Genomic DNA, 11,064 nt, shown 5'->3' on the forward strand with positions numbered 1-11,064 from the left:
ATTTTAAGTTACACATTACTTTGCATAGTTAATATCACTGTAATTAGTCATAGTTCCTATAATTTATTGAAAAAGATGCTCATCCCCTCTAGTGTACTACAGTGATGAATGTTGGGAGAGCAACTTTGGAAGCTGGAATCAAGAAAATGAGTAACAGTTGGAGAATTAGTATGTAAATCAATAATACCCTTTCTTCTTCATTTCAAAACCAGGATTTTCATGACACGCTGCAAAATCAGAGAGCTCCCACAAGTTAGAGCTGTCACCGCACCCCACAGAACTAGGCAGGCCGCTTCAACTGTGGGAAATGTTTAAAATCCTCTCAAACATTTGAGTAAATCTCTAGTAAATATTTAAACTCTGTATAACTAGTCACAAATAAATTAAGCTGATTTTATGCAGTCTCTCTAATTAGAAGGGCACAGCATTTGTTGAAACGTGATTAGTATTATTCATTAAGCAAAAAATTCTCATTTGTATCTTATTATCACTATTCTGCATAAACCAACACAATTTGTCATGAACTCCCTCATTTGCTGTATCCTCAAAAAGCAGATTATGCTTATTTTTCATTTGGACAGTGGAAAATCAGGCCAGGTGTTTGGCAGCACCAGAGTGTTCAGGTGTAACTGTGCCAGTGACGGAACATTACGAGCAGCGTGGATGAAGAATGAGGCATGGAGAATCTTGGGACTGAGGTGCCTTGAGGCCCATCCCTTCTGAGTGCCCCTGCTGATGAGACAGGTGTTGCATGGGGCTGCTGGGAGGCGAGAGGGAAACAGAAAAGAAACTTTTTTTTGTCATGTCAGATCTTTTCCCTTCCGTCGGAATCTGAAAATGCTTGCTTGAATTCCTGCAGCATTCAGGCTAGGGGGCCTGTGCGGTGTAAAAAGCATGACCAGCCATATCTTTGTTTAAAATATTTCCAAAGCATAAAAATGCAGCTCCGTGATTTGTCTAGAACTGTCTGTCTGTCTAGACACACAAGCGCTGTACATATTTAGCTCTGCAGCCTTCTAGATATTGATAGATAAGACAAAGACTCTGTTGTATTAGCTGGACAGAAGGGGACTGAGGGCTGCTTTTCCTCCTCTGCAATCTATTCGTTTTGTCTTTAAAATCTTCTTTGTTCTCTGGCTCAGGTTAGAGGCTCCATTAGGGCTTGCGAGAGCAGCTGCTTTATGATTCTGGCAGAAATAGGGGTGCGAATGCGGTAAGGTCTGTAAAAGAGTGGCACAATGATAGGAAATTATTTTTTAAGGTTGTAGTGAGCTTAAATATGCCCTTTCAAATCCTGTCTGCTCTTGGGGAACTTTAGAGCTATGAAGAACTGGATACTATCTGGCTTATGTATCAGTGTCTCTCCGTTGTGTCTCTAGTCCTCTTTGTTCCTTCACTGTCCTCTCTTGTTTTTGTAAATACTCTGCCTTTCCCAGGCCTCCCTCCCTACTACTCCTGATGTGGTTGATTTCCTGAGAGACCAATCCTGTGGGGAAAATATCCAACAAGATATTATTGGAGAGGATGGGGATATTGACCTAACATACACAGCAAAAGGGCAAGGTATGATTGTGTCTTCAAATGTCTACAGGGTACTCGACTATGGAGTGGCTCCAAAAGCCACTCTAAAGCAAGCAGGGGGAAGATACCGAGAGGCAAATTATGGCTCTGTTTGAGGAAGCACTCTGTCATAGAGGTGTCCAGACATGGAACAGGGAGGCTTGTGAGGTGGTGAGCTCCTTATCACCAGAAATAGTAAAGCGGAGTTTGCCCTGGGGACTTGATCTAGATGAGTGCTAAGTTCCTTCCCATTACTGGTTTTGATGTTTTTCTTTATTGGGAAGGTGGTGCTCAGTGGCCTCCAAGTCAGGAAAACTTGGAGAATCCCCATGGTGAGAGAATTTCAAACTATTCAGGAATCTCAAGTTCTTGCTCTTCTGTTCCGCACATTTTTTCCCCCAAAGATTTTATTTATTTGTCAGAGTGAGAGAGAGTGAGCACAAGCAGGGGGAGTGGCAAGTAGAGGCAGAGGGAGAAACAGACTCCCCGCTGAGCAGGGAGCCCGATGTGCGACTCGATTCCAGGACCAAGATCATGACCCGAGCCGAAGGCAGACGCTTAACCGACTGAGCCACCCAGGTACCTGCCTCACATTTGCAGAAGCCTGCAAAAACAGTTTACCTGCTACCACATCTTACCTGGCAAATATTCTGTTAACACTAGGGTGGCTGGTCATGCTGAGAGACCAGTATAACGGATGGCATTTTTAACTCCAGCTTTAGGGTACCCCTTGTCAAATTTCATACAGAAACCTGACCAGTAGACTGAGGGCCTCCTGTTATTGCCCTGCAGCCAACGCACAGCTACGAAGAAGTTAATGGCCCATCCAGAAATCACCCTTGCTTTCACAGCATTTCCTTGTCTTCTCCGTGAATGAGGATTTGTCCAAACACAGATTTGGGGTTTCACATTTGGATGTAAATAGTTTATCCACTTTGGAGACTTTTACAAAGTTAAAATATATTCAAGGGTATATCTATGTGAGGTGGAATTAATTACAAATTCAAGGGATAATTATATTATCTTCCCAAGTAGGAAATTCATTGTGAACTTAGTTTATGGGTAAGATGAAATGAAAATTATGAAACTTTTGAATGTGGTTTCTTAAATTGTGGTCAGGGACCACCTACTTGTTGAAAAACAGATTCCTGGGCCCAGCCTCCTATTTATTATATTAGTTTTTATTGCTGTGTAACAAATGGCCACTAACTTAGCAGTGTAAAACAATACGTATTTAGTATATCTTAGTTCTGAAGTCACAAGTTTGGGCCATGTGGTTAGATGTTCTTGGTTTAAGGTCTAACTAGGCTAGCTTCTTACTGAAGACTCCAGGGGAAAATCCAGTTCAAATCTGATTTAGGTTGTTGGCAAAATTCCGTTTCTTGCTGACTGTCAGCTGAGGGCAGCTTTCTGCTCCTGGAAGCCACCCACATTTTTTTCCACACGACCCTTCCCATCTTCAAACCAGCTAAGGCACGTGGAGTCCTTTCCATACTTGGGATCTCTCTGACTTCTTTTGCTGTTACATGTCAGAGAAAACTCTGCTTCTGAAGCACTCATATGATTATCGTAGGCCCAACTAGATAATCTCCACATTTTAAGGTGCGCCAGCTTGAGACTTTAATTACATCTGCAGAATCCCTTCATAGCAGTACCTCGATTAGTGCTTGATGGAATAAGCAGGATATGGGAATTGTGGGGAGCCCATCATTAGAATTCTGTCTACCACACCTACTAAATCAGCATCTCTTCAGGGGAGCCAATGAAATCTGTCTTTTTAACACACTCCAAGTGATTCTGATGAATAATAAACTTTGAGAACTACTGGCTTAGAAGGATAATAAGTAAAGCTGTGAAGGTTAGGTATTAGGTGAGTGATGTAGAAAACAACTGTTATAGGAGTTCCAAATGAGGGACCACTGAAGACTGAAGACGTAGATGATTACAGGGATGTTCGTGGAGAAACTGGACATTCAGAAGGGAACAGCAGGATTTCTAGACAGGGCAGAGGGTGTGAACAGAGATTTGAACTTGAGAAAACATATAATTGGCCTTTCAGAGTACAATTAAATTCAGTCAGGTTGGAGAGGAGAGGTGTGCAATTGTGATTTGAGGGAGAATGTGTGGGGCCTGGATTATATTAACCTGTAAGACCTTGATTGCCAGGTCAAGGAGTTGAAATAAAGGGGAACCATTGAAAGTTTTTAAGAATAATTATGTTTAAAAAGCAATGTAATTTTATTCACTTTACCTCATTTACTCACTGAATTTCTCTGCAGTTGAGGGTTGTGTTTTGATTTGCTTTTAGTAAAATCAATGTCTTGGTTGGATCCCCATGAGGGCCAAACATTTTTATTATTTTTATTCATGGGGATGAAGAAGGAAGGAGGTTTTCAAGTCGTAAAAAACAAACTGACATTTGGAAAAGGGTAAAATAATTCAGGGTCAGACTCTCTGGTTGAGGGAGAGTGAGAGTGACAATGTGAGTCTCTTTCACAGGTACCTTTCTACCTTTTCTGATCCCTAAAATGTTTTCCACTCACCATCCTCCAGGTATAAATATATTCCTAAGACTCAAGATCCTTAATGAATGGGGACTTGTGGGGAAGGGGAGTGTTATTAGTCACTACATAGTCATCAGAATTGAAAGATGAGAGTTTTGTAGCTTGGAACAGAAGGTGCTCTACCTTGGAGCCAGGTTTGATAGCTTTGAATTCCAGATGAAGACTGCAGATACAGGAGGGTATCATCTGACAAGCATCTTAAGCAGATGGATGACAGAGTGGGTGCACTGGAGAGTATTGTTAATTTAATGACTCCAGATAATGCTTCTTTAAAATTGAAAGCAAGCCACTGGGAAACAGCCAGCAAAGCTGTGACTAGTGGGTTTCTGGCCTCCTGGTAGATCTACATAGGGAAAAGGAGAGGGACATGTGTAGTTCTGAGTTCTGCAAAACTCAAATAGCTTCTCAGAAGAGGTAGTACAGGTCTTACTCATTGGCATTTTTGAGGATTTAATCAAATTCTCTTCTCAGGAAGCTGGGGGATCACTTTATTTTAGTCGCAATTCTAAATCTTATGTTTAAATATTAAATGAATTACAGAAAAGATTATCTGGGCTCTTCCTTCCCCTAGGTTTAGTGAACCAAAACCTCAGGAACTTTGAGCCCATGAAGTTCTCTAATCCCATTGTCTCTTCATTTCATTATTTTACTTATTCATTTAATGATCATGAATAGCTGTTTCATGCTAGAGGTTCTAGAAATGTAAAGATGAACCAAACACATTCCTATTTCATGGAGCTCATGCTCCATCAACAACAAAGCAGGGTTCTACTGCAAGTTGAGCCTACACTGTTACCCCAGCAGCAATGAGATGTAGACAGATGGTGAAAGTAGGGACTTGTCACTACTCTTCCCCTTCACCAATGTCTGTGGGACCCAGCAGAGAGCTGAGGCTCCACCTTTACCTGAAATCAGTGAAACTGAATGAAGTAGAGTCAGCCCCAAGCTTCTGACTTTGTCCCCGTGGGGCAGAGTGGGCAGCTAAACTGAGCTTATACCCCAACTTGAAGTGAATGAAGTAGTGCAAGTCAATGCTCCACTTTAAGCAGGAAGGTCTCTTAGACACTGAAGAGGGAGCTAAACTTCCAGTCCACCCATTTCCAATGAGGCAGTGTGAGTCAGTATTCCATTTTTGCCTGGGTAATGTCAGCAGGGCCCAGGGGGATGCTGGACATACACACTCAGCTAGTGCTCACACTGTACCTCAGCAGGAGGACTGTCTACAAAACAGAAGACCAAATAGGATCTAGAGCCTACTAATACTAATATCCAAACTGTCTGGATACAGAAAAAAAAAAATCACTCATCAAGAACCACAAAAATCACAACTTGGAAAGAACTGATAATCAAGAGACACCAACACCAAGATGAATCAGATGTTAGAATTATCTGACAAGAGGGGGAATGGGATAGACCGGTGATGGGTAGTAAGGAGGGCACGTATTGCATGGTGCACTGGGTGTTATATGCAACTAATGACTCATCGAGCCTTACATCGGAAACCGGGGATGTACTGTATGGTGACTAACATAATATAATAAAAAATCATTAAAAAAAAAAAAATTATCTGACAAGAATTCCAAAACAGCCATCATAAAAATACTTCATCAGCAATGACAAATTCTCTTGAATCAAATGAAAAAAAATGAAAATCTTAGCAAAGAAATAGAAGTTAAAAAAGAACCAAATGGAAATTATAGAACTGAAAATTATTGAAAGCAAAATAAAATACTGGATAGGCTCAGGAGTAGAAAATAGATAACAGAGGATAGAATCAATGGACTTGAGGATAGATCAATAAAATTTACACAATTTAAACAACAGAGAAAATAGACTTATAAAAAGGAGAGAGAGAGTAGGAAAGAGAAAGAAAATATTTGAAGAAATAATGTCTGAAGATGTCCTAAATTTGATGAATGATCTAAGCCTACATATTCGAGAATCTGAGCAAACCCTAAGTCAGATAAACCCAAAGAAATCAGTGCTAAGATACATTAAAATTAAACTTTAAAAACTGAATAAAAAAACAACATTGAAAGCAGCTGGAGATAAATGTAACATTATTTATCAATTGAACATCGGCTTGAATTCAACATTGATTCAAATGATAGTGAATTTTTCATCTGAAACACAGAAGGCTAGGAAAAGGTGGCACAGAATTTTTGAAGAGCTGAGAGAAAAGAACAGTCAACCCAGAATTTTATATCCAGCAAAAATATCCTTCAGGAATGAAGACAAAATCGACATTCTCCAAGGAAAACTAAGGATTTGTCACTAAAAAGCCCTACTCTTGCATGGCTAAAGGAAGTTCTCTAAACAGAAAGGAAATGAAAACAGAGGGAGGCTTGGCACTTGAGAAAGGAAAAAAACATCAGAAAATGTAAAAATCAGGGTAAATAGACTGTTCTGATGAATTTCTTAAATTATATTTAATGGTTGAAGCAAAAACCAATGCACCTTCTGATATGGTATTTTATGTAAAAGAAATACTTAAGAAAATTATGTTTTAAAAATAGGTAATGTAATCTAAATGGAAATAAGTTTTCTACACTTCATTTGAAGTGATAAAACATTGAGATTGGTAAACTGTAATAAGTTACAGTCTAGAATGGGAAAAGTATGTTTTCCTGAAACTAGAAATCTACTCATCAACCAGAACACCTTGAGTAGACTGTACATGGGTGAGAAATACATTTTTATTATGTTCACACACATAAAAAGTCATGCTGGTACTTACTGGATTGCATTGGATCAAAGAGATCTTCTTTGGCAATGTAAATTGGAGGTGGGAGCAGAAGCAGTAAGGCTTGAAGAAAGTGGATGAGTTCCAGTACTTGAATTCCTTTCTAAGTTCCACAACAAACAGACTTCAGCTCAAGTCAGAACTTATCTAAGCAAGACCATCTCTTTTTTTCCCAGGCATTTTTACCTTTGATTTGCAGTAATACCCCTGAGTGATTGAAATTGAATTCTAGTGTGGGCTCAGCCCCACCAGCAGGCAAAAGCAGGGAGTAATTTTGCTGCCATGGGCCTGATGTCCCGTTTCTCAATTATAAATCATAAGTAAATATATTTGTAATGGAAGGAACCCTTCCATATTACTCTGATACGTTGTTTAATCACATAGATCTCCTTGGAGGGGTAACCAAGATCCTAAATCCAGCCCAGGCATTCACTGGGACCTCAGTACCTGTGTGCAGTTTAAAACCCAGTGTCACTTTGAGCAAACAAGTTTTAACTTAGGCCTTAGCACTAATGCCTGTTTTGGCCTGCACTTGTGAACTGGGATAGACTACACCTAGGCTTTGAGAACTGCTTTCACCTTTCTTCCTTGGAATTCCTTTCCTCAAGCCCCATCTGATGATAATGGTCTGCAGGAACTTACCACTTTCAGGGTGAGGGAAGGATACAGAAGTCAGCCCTTCTGAGGGTTTGCAGCAGAGCTGACTAAAACAGTGTTTCCACTTTCCTGTGCTTCCCTGGTCCTGCTGGGCTTTGCAGTCAGAGTCAACAAAGGAGCAACATTGGAAGAGGGTAGAAAAGAATAAAGTAGTGTGAACCATCCAGATAGGAACTCTGGAACATTGCAGAGAAGTAGGGATGGCTTTTCATCTTTTGGCTGAACATATCTGAAGTTCCTTAGTTATCATGGCCCAACTATGCATCTAGGAGGATTTTATTGTATGCTTGGATCTTCCTTCTTGGAGGGTTGGGATGAGGTGTGAAAGGCTTGAAACTCTTCTACGGTGGTGGTTTTCAGACTTCAGTGGAGCACTGTGCTGGATATTCTGCTTGTAGTCAGTGAGACTGACCTTTCTTCAAAGAAAACTTACAAAAATAAAGAGGAAGCTGCTCTTTGACATGGAAAATAGGGATCCTAAATTCTTAATTTAATCAGTGTTCTCCTCAGGGCTCCTATGAGGCACCTTCTTAGGCCACGAGGGCTTCACATAATACAACTGGAAACCACTAAGTTAGGGTAAAGACAATATAGGGAACACACAGGCCCAGACTTTTATCTTCTCATCCAGATGAACACTGCAGGCTCCCCTTCTAGAAGCCTGCCCAGGATACCAGCCAGTTACCTTCTAGAAAGGGCTTATTCCACCTCACTTTCTGTCATCCAGCTATTGGCTGGAGTCCTCTTTCCAGTGACTGATCACTTGAGGGAGCACAGCTACTAATCCACCTGACTTAGAGTTGCTTATGTTCTATTATTGCTGCTGTGCTTACTATCCTTGGGTCTGAGTTGGTATATTGGACTCTTTAGTTTTCAGCACAAATGGTCACTAGTCAGTTTCTACAGATCCTTACCCAGCAGGTACTTGTTTTATTCTCTGCTTTGAGTGGTCTAGGCATACCTTGTGTGTTTGAGCCAACCCATGTTATGATAGCCCATTCTTCCATGGATAGCTGTCAGCTAGCAATTTATTTATAACATTGGGGCAGAACTTACATCCCAGTGGTCCTCACTCTTCTTCTTGAGAATATTATGTAACAAAGTTAATTTCTCTCTCACATGACAAATTCATGTCTTCAAGTTTCTGAAGACCTCATATCTTCTCTGAGCCTTCTCTTTTTATATTATGTATTATCTTTTCAGGATGCATTTATTTTATTTTTAATACTTAATAGTAAAACTTGTTTATCTGATCACCTGCAGAAATGATATTTTCTTTGTCTTAAAAACAATTCAACACCTTTAAGAGTTAGGACTTCTATAGGAAGTTCTGTAGGAACTTCAGAGAAAGATGGATTTTCTTTGTGCCATCATCCTCTGCTTCTTAATTTGGCTGCTGTTATGGATCTGGAGCAGTATTGATCAAGAGAGATATTTCTGATTCTTGAGGGTTTAGATACAGTGTATGAATGGAAGGGGAAGAGTCATTTGGTAGTGACCTACGCATTATCTTGGATGATACTTCTGCCCACTTGACCCCACCAATTATCTGTGCTATTGGTTATTGGGGTCCTTTCTCAGGCTCTGAAAGTAACAGATATTAATGTTTATTCATCCATATTCTCCTTGTAAATGCATATCCTTCCAAATGAAATAGACTTTTTGTCTCTCCAGTGCTGAGTGCAGTGGGTAATACAAAGGAGACATTCAATAAATAGTTGGTGATTGGAATAAGTAAATCAAAAAAGGAAAAGCCCCATAGACATTCTTTCTTCTCTTTTCTCTCTCTCTATGTATCTCTGTGTATATGTCTGTCTCTAACACACACACCCCTACCTAGGAGGGTCTAATCATACCCTAAGCCCTTGCACTAAACCTTCCCCTGACCAGCTTAGGGTTTTCGCATCATGTCACCCTGGCTGCAGGTTTCTCTGACAGTTGATGCTGTTTACAGGATCTGAACTTTCCTGCCATTCTAAGTGGCCAAGTCCATTTATTCTACTTGAAATAATTGATTCCTGTCTTGTGCCTCCCACCCCCTGTCTGTCCCATAGTTTCCTGCCCCTGCAAATTCTGATGAGGACTAGTCTTGGTTTGGTCCCCGCTATCTACAGTTGGATCTCCCTAGTCCTAACTGCGTAAGCCTCTGCTCAGTGCCTCATTTTTCCTTCCTTCCTTTCTTCCTACTTCCTTCCTTCTAGGGCAAATATACACTGTATTCTTACTCTATTGCTGAGAAAACAGTAATGAACAAAATACTAGTCCTTGCTTAAGAAGCATAAAGTCTAATGGAACCCCATGCTCCTGTGAAAGCCTTCAGCTGTTGTCTGCTGCTGGTACCTCTTGAGAGTTCACCTGGTTCCCATTGAGTCTGTTCTCTGGGTCCTGGCCCCATCCCATTTCCCCTTACCACCACCTCACTGCTGCTGCTTAGGACCTGTATTTTACCGTTGAGGGTCCACTTTGGAATCCTGTGCCTGTTGAAGTCAGCAGCATGCTTCGTGGCTGCCTATGACCCTATGGGGGCATCATCATATCCCATGGAATTGACACGTCCCTACAAGCATGTGTTCATGCTCATGTGCACACACATGCACACACATTTATAATGCTTTCTCTGTTGTACTCCACTAGAAAAGAGGGTTTTCATTTATATCAGTTACATTTTTGATTCTAAGACTTCCTGTTATATGCCCCCAAACCTTTACTGGGGACTCTGATAGGATTTCCCAGAATACATGATGACAACTGCCTATGGTACCAAAGGAGCTCACTGGCTCTGTATCTGAATATGAATAGTGGGTGGTAACAAGGACTCACTTTTTTTCCTTTTTTCCTAATTCCATATTGTCACACTGAATGTATCAGGGTACATATTCATTGCCTTAGCCTCCTGGGTTGAGTTGCTGTGCTCATGCATAATCAGATAAGGAGAAATGGGCCCCATCCTCATTTAGAAACTCAATGCACCTGGAACAAAGAACTTCTGATTCTGCTTACCATCTGCTGGGGGAAGAGAAGGCCTCCCACTGCCCCATTTGCCACACTTAAATTGAAGGGTGCATTCCCAGCAGGTGGTTCAGAGCGTGGATCTACAGCCCGGGTGTGGATTTCACCCTCAAATGCCCCAGATGAAGTTGTGTGGGAGTTCTTTGACTTCCCACATTTGGGAGCAGAGTGAAATTGAATTTCTGAGTAGGAGGACTGGTAAAGAAGAGTCAATGTTCTGTAAACCATAGACTAAAAGACAGAGACGAGAAGACAGATAATAAGTATATGTTTTATTTAATAATGTTCTCAGTAGTTTCAGTCATTTTTCTGTAATTTTCATGATGAATGCAAGCGATACTTTTCTGCATATCCTTAGTGTTGAGAAAACAGGCTAGGGAAATAATTTTTTAGTCAAATATGAAACTGTACATGATTCTAATACCTTGGAGGAGATTTCCTTCTACTTTCCATTGTTCTGTAAATGAAAAGTAAATTATGCTTTGTTAAAAAACTTTCCATTGAATAGTTTTATAGCAAATGTTTCATTCA

This window comes from Ursus maritimus, unplaced genomic scaffold, assembly GCF_017311325.1.
Source record: "Ursus maritimus isolate PB19 unplaced genomic scaffold, ASM1731132v1 scaffold_12, whole genome shotgun sequence".
Classification (NCBI taxonomy): domain Eukaryota; kingdom Metazoa; phylum Chordata; class Mammalia; order Carnivora; family Ursidae; genus Ursus; species Ursus maritimus.